Source organism: Brachyistius frenatus, unplaced genomic scaffold (genome assembly GCF_029030835.1).
Source record: "Brachyistius frenatus isolate BFR_SWC_R1_liver_20210118 unplaced genomic scaffold, ASM2903083v1 Contig_51, whole genome shotgun sequence".
NCBI classification, from domain to species: domain Eukaryota; kingdom Metazoa; phylum Chordata; class Actinopteri; family Embiotocidae; genus Brachyistius; species Brachyistius frenatus.
Window position 1 is genome coordinate 1,252,606 of NW_027210650.1, and position 14,359 is coordinate 1,266,964.

Sequence of the window (14,359 nt, forward strand, 5' to 3'; positions counted from 1 at the left end):
CATTGCCGGCGCTGCTTTGCGCCAGCAGCCTACCGTCTAATGAATGACAACTAAGCCCTTCTCTCCCCGAGGAGTTATTGCGTCGAAGGAAGGAAAGGAAAATTAAAGAGAGGAGGGAGAGGAGGGAGGGGTGCACTTAGCGCGGGGAGAGAAAGGTGGAGCAGAGATAGAGAGCGGAAACGCACCATGTAATAGCTGGACTGTAGATTCAAGACCGGGGGTCAGAAGTAAATCTCCCACACCCAGTCTCCAAGGAGGTTTCCAATAGCAGCAAGCAGCAGCAAGGCAGCAAAGCTCCTCTTACACACACACACACACACACACACACACACACACACACACACACACACACACACACACACACATCGACATGAAAACACACACACATCACCTCAGAGTAACGTGAATGCCTCATTTTTATTGTATGCACTGCGCGGCAGTGTGGACATACAGCCCGGACCTGCAGGGTCTGTACCTGAGTCCTCTCCTCACCGGACTCAGCTCAGTGTGGCCCCGACAGGCTTCCATACACACACACACACATGCCTTTTTATTTGTATTATTTTTTTTATTTTTTTTTTTAACACCAATGGGCGTCACTGAGAGCAGGCAAATTGCCAAGAAGGCTACCATTTACCTCAAAGTTGGACATATACCCCAAGGCTGGGGGGGGCGGCGACACGGCCCCCGTGGTGTCAGGTACTACCTCACCTCTGTGGACACAGGGCGGCTGCCCACAGCCTACACACAGACACACACCATTCGAGCTGGCGCATGTCTAGAGTAACACACAAATGTGCATCGTTTTTAACAGGTGCACACTTGTAGTCACGGCAACACTCGCAGGAACACACACACACACACACACACACACACACACACACCCTCAGTGCTATCACTTGGTTCAAATGAAATACCACTGAAGACAGGAGGGCCGACCATCCGCCCCGCGAGCGTCGACCCGCTCCGGGTGATGGTACCCATCACGTTCGGGTTATCGCTTCTTTTTTTTCTTCTTTTTTTTTTCGTTACATGGGACCAAGTGTCATCTTTTTTTTTAATTTGGATTTTACGCGTTTCTGTAAAGACAGAAAAAAAAAAAAAAAACGTCTCACGGAAAGCGACGAAGGACAAGTGTGGATGTTCAGCCCGAGAGGACAGATAAACACGGAAGGAACCGGAGACCCCCCCCCACCCCACCCCACCCCCACCCCACCCGCGGTGTGGCCACGCCCCCTTTTTGAATTAGCGTGCGCAGATAAAAGGGGGTCAGGTATCCGCCGCCGGAGCTTCGACGGATACGTTCTTGGAAATAAGCTGGTTCTCGTTCACGTGCAGCGGATTTGAGATGTTTCTACGAAGCCTCTTCACAGGCGACACTCGTGCACTTTCCTGGTGCTCACCACTATAACGGTAACGTCTCCGCGGCAGATGTCATTAGTGTGCCGGCCAAAACGACCCTTCAAGAATGTCGATTCGATCATCAAAGCCCGCTCCGTTCGTTCCCATTCTGTCGGGCGGAGCCACAAAAAAAAAAAGAAAAAGAAAATCGAACTGAGAACGAAACGAAATCAGAGACCAAGAAAATAAGTATATCTATTTCACATTTCGACGCCAAGCGGTAGTCGACGCTGAGCGCTTCGTACGGGACGGGTTCGCCTGCGCGGCGTCGTGGTGGAGCGTCGTGGGGGCGGAGCGTCTCGGGTGGGCGGAGCCTCGCCGAGCTCCGGAGGTCGGAGCAGCGCCGGGGAGGAGAGAGGAGCTGGAACGCCATCCGGTCTCAGAAGAGTCCCTTCATCAAGCACATCACCACTTCCAGAGATCTCCTCTCGCCCCGTGACATCTGCCCCCCCCCTCCCCTCTCCCCCTCCCCTCTTCTGGAGCTTAGCTCAGACTGAGTCGTCCTCCCCCCTCCACCTCCCCCATCAACCACCATTACACCAGACCCCACTCAGCCAGGCTGGTGGGAGCTTTTGCACTACTGCAGCAGTCCTCCCTATTCACCCCCCCCCCCCCCCCCGCCCCTCGTTGGATTCGTTTCCCCCGACTAAAACTCACCCCGAACGGATACCCTCGAGCTTCTCTGTGTAACAGAGGCTGGCAGTCGCAGTGGGCTCAGTCCCAAACCTGTCCTGGTGTTAGTATTCGACCCCCCCTCCCCACCTCACCCTAGTCGGTGGAGAGAGATCCCTGCTAGCACTTACTCCCCCCCCCGCCCCCTTCCTCCTCCCCCCTGTCATCGTCCTCCTCCAAACATCCTCGCTCTCACCGCCACAGTCTTCCCCTCTCCTCTTCTCTGGGCTACCCCCCCCCCCCACCACCACCACCTCCACCTCCACCACCAAACAGGATTGAAGGCCTCTCCCTTGTGAGACAAGGCTGGCCATAACCGCCCTTTAGAGCGGCGCCACCGATTGAATGTGAACGGCAAAGCAGCAGCGACAGGAAACGAGAGACTTGAGTGCGAGAGAAGCGAAGCGCACGGGGGGGAGGGAGGGGGACGGCGGGGCCTCAACCCCCCTATACCGCCGCCATCACCGCCATGGGATTGGGGGGGGGGGGGGTGGTGGGGGGGTTGATGTGGCCCGGTTGCAGAGACTATGCTAACAAACGCAGGGAGGAAGGGGAGGCGGCGACGCAGGGATATGTACGGTCTCCCCTTCGGGTCCCGGGCAGCCCCACATGGACCCCCCCGCTCCCCCCTCCACCCCTCCTCCCTCCTCCCATGCTAGCTGACAACCTCAAAATGTTAACCCCCCCCTCCCCGCCCCCCCGCCCCTCCCACACAAACACACACACCTCAGCTCCCTCCAAAAAAAAAAAAAACTCAAACAGGATGACCTCCAACTTTCACATGTTGAGGATCCCAGAAAACGAGATCCCCAGATTCCAGATGGTCCGTAGCGCCGACGACACACCTTCGTTCAAAGAACTGAAAAAGAAAAAAAGAAATAATCGATGTCCTTTGTTCTCGTGAGCTGACCGGGTATGTGTGTGTGACAGTAGGGGTTATAATGCTGCTTTACCTGAGTCGGATTTAGATTAAGAAAAGAAGAAGAAAAAAAAAAAGATATATGAAATGATTATAAATCCATAAAACTAAAATGAAAAGAGATGACTTTTAAAAAGACTCCTGAACAAAAAAAAAATTCTTGGAGATTTGTTTTCATTTTATCATTGTTTTTTTCTTATATTTCTGTTTTGTTTTTTTTGGACGCTTAAACTGCTCTGTGTAAAAGAGAAAAAAAAAACAGCTGTAGTCACTTTTTGACCATGCGTGCAGTGTAACATAGAAAATATTTCACTTCTTTTTCACATCTATAGTTTTGTGTTTATAAGCCAACTGATCTGTTTGTCTGTCTGTCCAGTTGTCCGTCCCCTTTTATCAGGAGGAATTTACAACCAACAAAACAGGAATTTCTTTTTTTTATGTTTTGTTTCCTTCTTTTTTTTTTCTTTTTTTTTTTTCTTTTTTAATGAAATACAACTTTGGAGAAAAAAAAAAACACAAATAGAAAAAAATAATGCAACATAAAACTGAAAAAAACCAACAAAAAAAAAACCAACACAATCTTGTCATACCTCACACAACACAAAACTCAATGGAACTTGGGAGGAGTCCTATTTTGCAGGCACATGTGAAAGTTCAGAGATGCATATATAGATTTAAAAAAATTATAAAAAAAAAATAGAAATGTACATGTTAAGATAAATATGTGCTTGTGTGTACGCAATCAGTATAAGTTACAAAAGGATTCTTCCCTCAAGCTTTGGCGCCCTCCTACCTTATCAATTTGGTTCTCGGATGACGAGAGATGCGAAGCGAGCATGAGAAACAAAAAAAATAAATAACTCGTTAAGAGATCTCCACGATCTCTTAACGAGTTATTTATTTTTAAATAACCGGAAATAATTTCCACAGTCTGCAGACAGTAACTTTAAAATGTGAATGGCCCAGAGACTGAGGGATGTCGACTTCTGTAATGGCTGAGTGTTTTATGGAATTGAATGTAGCTGACAGGAGGGGGGCTGGACCTGAGCCCGCCACCCACAACCTAACTTCCACACACCAGCAGAACGGATAGTGGTGTCACATAGACGTTACAAAACAAACCAACAAAAACTGAGAAGATATATATATATATGTACATATATATATATACATATATATATATTGCCCATCTGCAAGGTGCAATACTATGTTGTGTATTTTTGTATGTTTTTTTTTTTCTGTTTTGATTTTATTTTCATTTACTTTTTTTGTTGTTTTATTTTTTGGCCATAACCAAGGATGTAAATACAAAAACAAAACATACAACACTCAACAAGATTCATTGTAAAAAAAAAAAAAGGAAAATAAAAAAAATAAGAAAGCAAATTGAACCGCTCCATCCCACTGTCATGCAAGTGGAAAAAAAAAAAGCAAAGAAATGTGTAATGCTTGTTCAGTTTTTTATTTTTTTTAATGTGTGCACCCTCACACGTGCATGCAGATACATATTCAAAAGTGCCCCATGACATTAATCATAAACCCTGTGCCTCCTCTTGTTTGCAAAGAGATAGATGCATCCCCCCCCCCCTCGTATCGTCACGACAACGCGGCACCTACACATGAATCACCGGTTTCGTGTGTGTGTGTGTGTGTGTGTGTGTGTGTGTCTGTGTGTGTGTGTGTGTGTGTGTGTGTGTGTGAGTGGGTCCCCTTGTTTTACCGAGTCAAGTGGGAAGTGGGAGATGTGACTAAAACCCAAATCTTGCATCGAGGTCGTCTGGGAAACGTGTTTACGACGAGTACTCGCGGCCTCATTTACACGAGTTGCTTCACATGTTTATTAAGCAGCTACTTCTGCGGGTCATTTACCGACGTGGTTGCACTCGGGGGGAGAGGGTGGTGGTGGGAGGGGGAGGGGGGGGTTACGTATGCGTCCCGGAGACGAGGACGTATTTATAGTGCTTTTCGATATCTGGCTTTTTTTTTGTGTAAATGAGGTTTTTAAAGATGACGACAACAGCTCGGGCCGAGTACCGTAATTGGCGGGTGAAAGCTTAAAGCTCAACTCCAACAGATGACATTTTCCCAGACCACCACCACTACCCCCACCCTCACCCCCACCACCACCACCAGGCTGGTTTTAAGCCCCTCCCTCCACTGACCCTGGTTTTATTCTCACTTGTTGACACATTGGACAAGGGTGGACATTGTCTTTTTTTTGCCTTTTTTTTTTTTTTATTGTTTCATGGTTGTGTTGGGTCCTCCCCCCCTCCCCCCACCACCACAACCCCCCATCACACCCCCCCTCCTTCCCCTCCTCCTTATGCCAAATGTAGAGTTTGTCGAGACATGCAAGAAGTAGCAAGACGTCTATGCAATTTCCCTCCAAAAACGAAAAAAAAAACCTCCCGAAAAGGCCGATTCGGCCCCCGGCTTGAATTCCAGAGGTTCTTTGCATGACCCCCAAATGACCCTTGCTACTTCGCGTGGGAGCGGGCCGGCACCGCTCGGGTGAGCTGACCCTTCGTCCCGAGGCTCAAGCGAGTCCTCGCGGTGGTCCGGGTCCCGGAGAAGTCGGCGGGGTGCCGGGGAGGTTGTGGAGAACAAAGATTCTACGAGATGTGCTGTTGTTTTGTAAACTGCTCAGAAAGTGGTTTGTGTGTGTGTGTGTGTGTGTCGGTGTGTATATGTGTGTCGTTTGGGGAACTAATTATAATGCGATGCTCTCATTATTTGGTGTCTCAAAGCCGCTGAGCTTCAAATTCCAAGAAATAGAAAAAGCCCCCGAAATTCAGTTCCTCCTAAATATGCGTGAAGCTTTAATCTTTGTATCCTGTGAGGAAGTTCATGTAAAGAAAGCAATGAAAGAAACGTTAAAGGGTCGTTGGAGAGAGTTTGCGTAACCCAAACTCAAGCTTTTTTGACGTGAGGCATATCACAAAAATTTAAAAATTAAATAGCCCCCCCCCCCCTTTGAGGTGAACTTACAAAACCTGCTGACCACCAATTTAATGAAAGCACTTGACTAAAAAGCACTTTGAACGGCCCAAACATTGCTTTTTGCACCATTTCATGTTTTAGTTTTTTTTATGAGTTTAACCCCAAAACAAACTGAGGTCTTTAGTCGAAGCCATTTAATGATAAAGTTTATTTTTACTTAGTTTTTTAGAAAGTGAGTGAATGGGGGAGATTCGTTGTCCAATCAGATCCCTGTTGTAGAATTTATGGGGATGAAGCACCTTTCCATGAGAGCATCGGCAAGACACACACACACACACACACACACACACACACACACACACACACACACACACACACACACACACACACACACACACACACACACACAGACCACTTTTTGTGACTGGGTAAAGGAAGCTGTTGAAGGATTCTCTCAGGTAAAAGAACATTTTCTAATAAATGATGATGAATCTTAGATGAAAAAAGACCCCCATTGTTAGCTCATCTTTTTTTTGTCTTCACAATTCACAACCACCAAATGTTCATTTTTTTTTTCTGTTCTGTGTTTGGACCGTAGCCACAAATAATCAGACCCTCACTGCTTTCTAAAGAAATGTGTTCATGTGTTTGGTGGGAGAGCGGCGTGACGTTTCCTGTCGAGGAAATAAAGAGATAAAATAGCTGAAATGTTAGGAATGACGGAAATAAAAGGAAAAGCAGCAAATGCTGAGATACATAGGAAAGTTTAAATTAAAAATGCTATTTGTTACCTCACATTCACTTCAAAAGACTAAAAATTTAGATTTTACCACATTTATTTATTTTTATCATCCCCTCATTTTGTCATTTTTCTAAATCATTAATTAGAATGACATAATTTTTTTTATTTTAAAGGTTAAATTTTAGATTTACAGTGTTAAAATTGACAAAGTTAGAATACGATGTGATATTTTTAAAAAAAATTACGAATTGACTTTAAAGGTCATATTTTGGATTTACAGTGTTAAAAATGGTCAAAATTACAATGTTGCGTCATATTTTCCAAATTGTAAAAATGTATTTCAAAATCATAAATTACAAAGTCGTAATTGTAACTTAAGTCCAAATTTTGACTCCCGATGAGTCGTTTTACTTTTACTGTTCCTAACTTTGCGTCGGTTATTTATTTTCTTTTTCCTGGCAGAAATGGGTTGCCACATCACGGTAAAAAAAAACCACCAAATTTCGATTTTATTCAAGTTTATTTCCATCTTGACCATTTTGATCCTAAAATAATTGACTTTCCCGTCGTGGACGTGCCAGCTGGCGCAGAAACAGTCGAGTCTTTGCACTTTCTCCTTTTCAAAGTCACGGTCAAAGCGCCGGCGGCGATCTCCAGCTCTCCCTCACCCAGTTGGCGAAAGGTGTACGTGGCTCCCATCCAAGCTGGGCACCCCCCCCCCACCCTCTCAGCGTGGGGGAGGGGGGTCACAGGAACTGGCTTTGTTCCTCCATCCACACACCTGTTCTATTTCCGTATCTGTGCTGTTTAAGTTTGTGATGCACTGAGAAGCCGGCATGGCTCGAGCCGAGGCTGCGCATGCGTCTTGCAGCAGGTGTGTGCATGCGAGCGTCGGCGTCCGTGTCGCTCATTTCTGATCGACCTGCTTTCGTTCCCCCCCCCCCCCCCCCCCCCCTCCACATCTCCCAAAATAGCATTTATATATATTTTTTTTAAAGCACCTTTTCAGGCCGCGGTTTGCTGACAGAAGTCTGTAAAAAACAAAAAAACCCTCCTGTCGTAGACTTTCATTATTTCCTTTGAAGAATGTAACTGACGCTGTGATCAGCAGGACGACGGAGAGCAAAGAAGCAGCGGCGCGACTCGGGGAACCGTTTCTACTCAAGGGGTTGGTGGGGGTGGCCGAGGGAGGAGGCGGAGGGGGGGGGGGTGATAACTGAATTGCAAGAGTGGGTAATATTTCAAAAGTAGAGCTGCAACAACTCAACAACAACAACAACAAAAAGGATGGTCGCAGCAGAGTAGAGCTGATTACTGCCTCGGCTGCACTTCAAGACTTTGCAGTTTTGTTTGTCTTTTCAGATGATGGCCTTATTGATTGCTTTTGTATCCCTGCTGCGCCGTGGCATTGTTCTCCTGCGTGTTTCCAGAGGGCAGTGGAGGATTTATTAGTAAGGCCTGCACTTAGAAAAAAAAAAAAACCCACCGGCTGCAGAGCTGCTTCTCGGGGAAAAGAGTGAATTAGTGCGGCTGGGTGGGAGGAACTGAGCGCTCCCGAGAGGGATTTTTTTTTAGGTTATCGCTGCACACTATATTAAATGACTAAATCTAAGCCCGGCGCTCCCTCGGCGGCCACATTAGTGCAGCGAGAAACGAAAGTCAACGGAGAATATCGGCGCCCCACGTGCTGCACAATTTAATCAACGCGCTAAAATGTTATTTATGAGGCGCAGCACTGTTACAAACGCTGCAACGACTGATCCAACTTGTGACCGACCGTTGAACGCGCAGCTGAGGAGGAGACGTCGCGTAAATAGAGTCGTGTCGACGGTGAGAAAACCCCCGTCCGGCTGTCCGTCCGTCCGGCCGCTCGACGGTCACCGGCGAGCGTGGGCGCTTTCCACGAAGGAGGCGTGCGGGCGGTGTCGTAGGCCGGAACCTACGAGGAGATTCACGGAGGTATTTTTGTAAACGGGTGGGACATCGCATGCCTAGACAGATAAGAATGTACACAAATGAACTCGTCTGTAATGGTCTTATCGATCCGAGATGTACGGCGGAGATCAGACAGGTGATATGTGGTGTATTATATGTCGGAGGTGGTGGGAGGAGCTTATGAGATCAAATATGCAATGTTTGTCAGGTTGAAAAAAAACGAAAGGTTTTGAATTGAACTGCTCAGGTTTGATTAAAAAAAAAAAAAAAAACTGGCCTCAAAGGGTGCTTTCCGTCCCATCCCTTTCCCCCTCCCCCTCCCCCTCGGTCCAACATGTCTCCCTTGTCCTCTGTCCTCGCTGTTAAACCATAGACTCCCTTCGGCACATAAAGTACAACAACAACAAAAAACACTCTCCGCTCAGCTAACTTTTTAAAAACCTGACGAAAAGGGATCCGAACTGTTGTTTATGTTTTTTCCACTCCGTAGGAGGTCAGAGACACTTCTAGTTTGTTTTTATTTATTTATTTTTTTACAGCACCAGCGAATCACCAACAACCTCTTCTTTTCAAGGCATCGTGTCCACTGGGAACTTCGTCACTCCACCGCCCTTTTGTTTTTTGTTTTTTTTGTTTGTTGTTTTTTGCTCACGTGGTTTATAAAGCAGATCAAGGTCTCGGTGTTGCATGTACAGAAAAGCTTAGCATGCTTCTAGGATGTTCTTAAAAACAACGCTATGCTTCGAAGAGGCGGTTTTCTCTTCAGCTGCAGGACCACTGTTTCACTACTCAGCAGATTCGTGGTGGACTCAGTGACTTCGAGTGAGTTCGATGTTTTTTTTAATTGTCAGATTTCTAGATGGGGTTTTTATGTTGTACAAATGTCTTATGAACTTTGCGTGTCTGTATTCACTATTTTACCATCCGCTGAGGAATCTTTGTGCACCGAGACAGACGGAGACGACTGGTGCACGAGAGACCGCGTGCTAAATCAAGAAAAAAGTAAATGAAGATCTGAATGAGAGGAGTTTGAAAAAAATACATTTACTTTTTCTTGATTTAACATGGAAATAACAGTTTCAATGTCTAGACGGTGCATTTAACCACCAACCAATAGACGCCTCCCGAGACTCACCTCACAGTCGGAGGAGTCGAAGCTCTCTCCGGGTTAAGATTTGATTTCTTTTCTATTTTTTCTATTGTCTTTTCTTTTGTTGATTTTTTTTTGTTGTTGTTTTCCTCTGATTTTTCCTCAAGGACCCTGTTCAGCCTGCTCAGTGTATTTGTGACTCTGGAAAAAAAAAAAATAATAATAATAATACATGCTCTAACTTAAAAGACTTCAAACCAGCAGTAGACATTTTAACAAAAACGTCACGACAAAGTGAACCATGCAAAATGAGCTAAATGTCACCACCAACCACCAACACACGGAAAACCAACCACTTTTCTTACTTTTGTACCTTTCAAAGAGTTCATTGCTTCACTGTGACTTTGCATAGGCTGCTGGGAGAACTGCAACGCTCAGGGGTCAACCTGTCGGGGCGGGGGGAGTGGGGGGTCAGGGATAGTTGGAAGGTGCCAAAGACGGGATGTCCGGAGGGTTTGTGTTAGTTGCGTTGCCGTTGTGTCAAACTGCTGTCGTCCTTTTATCTCAAGCGGGAGATCGCAGCAGAGCGGTCGCTCGCCTCGATCCAGGAACGTCGTTCCACGCGTGAATATGTTCGATTTCATCAACTCAGCGGCTCATAAAATTCATTGTGCTTCTTTTGGCACGAAATAGCAAAAACAGCAAATTACTTGTGATAAAGTTGGCAGATAAGATGCGATATTGATGCTAAGGAACTTAAATAATGACCAAGAAAATGTCTCCAAAGTCAGAAGCAGATCAAAGTATTCAGTATCCTCCCTTTTGAAAGAGTTTGGATTTTTTGGGGAGCCACTGATTGACTGAAATATTTGTGTGCATCGCTGTTCCTGGATCAGGACTCGACCGCCGCACGCTGAAAAGGGAAGAGAGAGATTAAGAAGCCAAAGGATAACAAACATATATGGATGGAAATCTGCAGAACGAATGAAAACGCAGCACTCGCGGCACATAACGAGAGTTATATATAAGTTGCAGGAGCATCCGAGGCCTCAATCTGCTGCAAACCGGGGCGACGGAGGGACACACACACACACACACACACACACACACACACACACACACACACACACACACACACACGGCCATTCACTGTACTAACAGCAGAGATCCTTCAGTCTCGATCCACAGGTGCCACATAGCCGTACATATTTTCAGGGTAATACATAGAGTAGCATTTAGCATTTCCCCCCCCGGCCTCCCGGTATCTGTTGCAGGTTGAACCACACCGTAATAATAACTTCAAAAAACAAACAAAAAAATATATATATGATTAAATCCAGGTTTTCTTCTTTTCATTTTTTTTTTTTAATTTTTTTTTTAATTTAATTGTTATTATCTTTTACCTCTCAGTTGACGTCACAGTCACTGGCATGCAAAAGCAAAGGAACAATATTCAGGATTCATTCCCACGAAGCACAGCTGTAAACGAACATGCAACGACGTACCGTCAAGCTTTAGGCGACGCTCTGGGCTCAATAAGTACACACTGTCTTGTCTTTCTAATAAACACACACATACGCAGGAAAAACCTCCGAATATCTACTGTGATCTCCTCTCACACCACCCACACCTTCATCACACCACGCCCCCCCTCCTCCTCCTCCTCTTCCTTCTCCTCCTCCTCCTCACCACCTGGACCTGTCCTCCCCCGCAACTACCCAATCCCCTGCTGTTCCTGGGCACCCACCACCCCTCTTCTTACCTCCTCCTCCTCCTCCTCCTCCTCCAGTCCAGTGGGTGGTGTGATGTCAGGTTTATATGGTGGGCTGCTTATTGACAGGTCTGGACAATCAGCGTGTTTGTAAATGTCAATGTGTGATTTTCAAATCTTTGTTTGTGGTCAGGGTTTTAAAGGAAGATATTTTTATGGTAATTGTCGCTGGTCTATTTTACTATATATTTATGTAATAAATATGTGACTAAATTTACATCTCATTGGCTCTTTGGTCTGTTATTGGCTCTCAGTTCTCCAGCCAGTGAAGTCATGTGCTGGAAGGTTTAAATTAATGGACTAATAAATTAAACCCACAACATCAACAAAAAAACGTTCTTGTTATCACCTCATTGTCTCTTTCTTGTTGTTTTTGTTGACCAATCTACTCACAATGAATCAGTGACGTCACCCGTCGGTTTGCGAACGGCCGTTATGAAGCCTCGACGGATTTTGTCCATCGCCGTGTCGATAGTTCGGAGCGGGAAGTGACCATATTTGGACGAGCTGGGGGTGGAGCTAGCGATGGACCTCACTAGATCGAATTGGAAACAAGATGATCCTCTAGTGGTGGTCGGTGGTATCGCAGCCGAAGGCGCTTCCACATTGGCGTCATTATTCAGACCCAGAAGATACGTCCACTTTTATATTCTAGATTAGTAAAACTGAAGAATTTATCTATAATCCCGACAAATAAATTTACTGTATAAATTTGTCCAGCAAAATGTAAATACTGCCAGAATCCACATTCCAGCATTCCCTGCATTTCTGATGCAGGCTTCAGTAATAATAGATGAAAATGTAAATGTCCCCATGTACCATAATCCAAGATGAGCACTTAATCCGACTTAGATTAAGGACGGCCGTGTTTGCCAGCAGTGAGTGCACACCTCCCTTTCGGTGAAATATATTTGCATAATTTAAAAAAACAATGTTCTTTGCTGCAACTCAGTGGGCTGAAATGATGGCTAAATGAGGAGTAAACGAGATTTGTCTGGTCAAATCAGTGTCAGCGCTGAGAGACGAGCGCTGGCAGCACTGCTCAGTTCATCATGTCGCCGCGCATCCTGTCTGACGTATTGACAGATCGGCTCAGATGTGTCTGCGAGGTTGCACCCCGCTGAGAAGACAGCAAGTCGCAAGGTTATGACTGCTAATTCTCCAATTTGGAGTCTCTTTGTGGTCACAGATGGGAACGCTGCCGCTCGGCAAATTTGTTAAAAAGTTAATTTAGTGGATCTCGGCTGAAGTGTTGTCGGCCCTCAGCGAGCTTCAGTCTGTTCTGTTTTTTACTGTAAATCTGAATTAAATTAACAGTACTCCACCTTAATCCTGATGACATGACTTGATGATCCATCCTTACTGTAATTTGGGGCAATTAGGATTAGAGTTGGCAGACCAACAGCTCAGCAAATTGTAAAATGCCTGTCTCCTTAACACCTTAAACTCACACAGTAAATGTGGACTAATATGACTTTCCCAAAAAAATCCCTTGAGTCAGGAAGTTTCCACCTGACGTGGGATTTAAGGTGGAAGATTTGTGGCTTTTCTTGTACAGACAGGGATCCAGGTCGAAGGAAATGTAAACGTTATGTGGGGTAAAGGTCTGCGGAGAAGGGGCCAGGTCATGTGAGGTCACTCAGCGGTGACATGTGCAGTCTGACAATATATCACCATCTGGTGGTCAAATTATAAAGAGCATGCTGATGCTGTCTTCTGAAAAACTAAACGTCAACCTGCTTTTTCAGCAAAACAGGTTTTTCTAAACCCATAACATGCTGGTGAAGTAAATATTAAATGGTGAGAGAAATAGGACTAAATAAAAAGATTATTTCAATTCATTTATGTTCTGGAGAGGTTAATTAAAAAGCTGTTTAATCCCAACGGTCACAGTTGTGACTTTGTTTTCTTGAAGCTCTGAAAGTGTTGTTGTTGTTGGCTTCTTGTGAGAAATTCAACTGTTAAAATAAAAAAAAAATGGACTAAAATCCATCAATGTCATGTGACCATAGGAACCTGCTCGAACCCCTGGAGGAAGACGTCCTTCTCAAACTTACTAAATAATGTTAGTAAATGACCTTAATTAACAGATAGAACGATCCTGTTTTGTCCACAAATTCTTTAAAGGTTTTACTACTGCTTTATGTTGAGAATTATACTCCAGCATACGTATAAGAAGTGCCAAAGTGTTTCACAATTGTTATGACACTGAATATTTCACCAACACAACTTCAAAAAGAGTTTAAAGTTTGTGTGTTTGGAAAATCTGAGGAGAAAATTCATGTTTTGCAGAAAAGAATTGCCATTAAATGGGTTAAAAAAAAATTAAATAGATCCTATAAATAGAAACCTCTTGAATCTGTGGATCTCTGGTTTGACCAGACGACAGTAGACCAAAGAGAAGCAGTATAAAGACTTCATGTTATTGCATTCATTTCAACCTTTGAAAAAGTAAATATCACATTAGAAAAAAGGGGGTTTGTTTTAAACTTGACGAATATCCAATTTTAGAGCATGCAAGATTAAATATAATATATAACATTAAATATCTACCAACCAAAGTTATCACCTTTTCTCATAAATATAGACATGCAACAAATCATAGCTGCAAACACAAACACCTTATAGAGCAGATGGTTAATATTTGTAGCCGAGTTTTCTGATTATGTTCTGTTATATATATATATATATAGACATTTGATCTATTAATACCATACAAATATTGATTAGAGCAGATAGTAAATAGCTAACCTGAGCCTTTCCTCTCTTTTCGGGACAGCAGCCTGTAAGATAAGACTGTATTTAACAACGGGGTCAGTATATAGACTTCAAATTAGTTTGATTCTGACACTTACTTGGGAGGTATAACTGCATGTGTATGAAGGAACA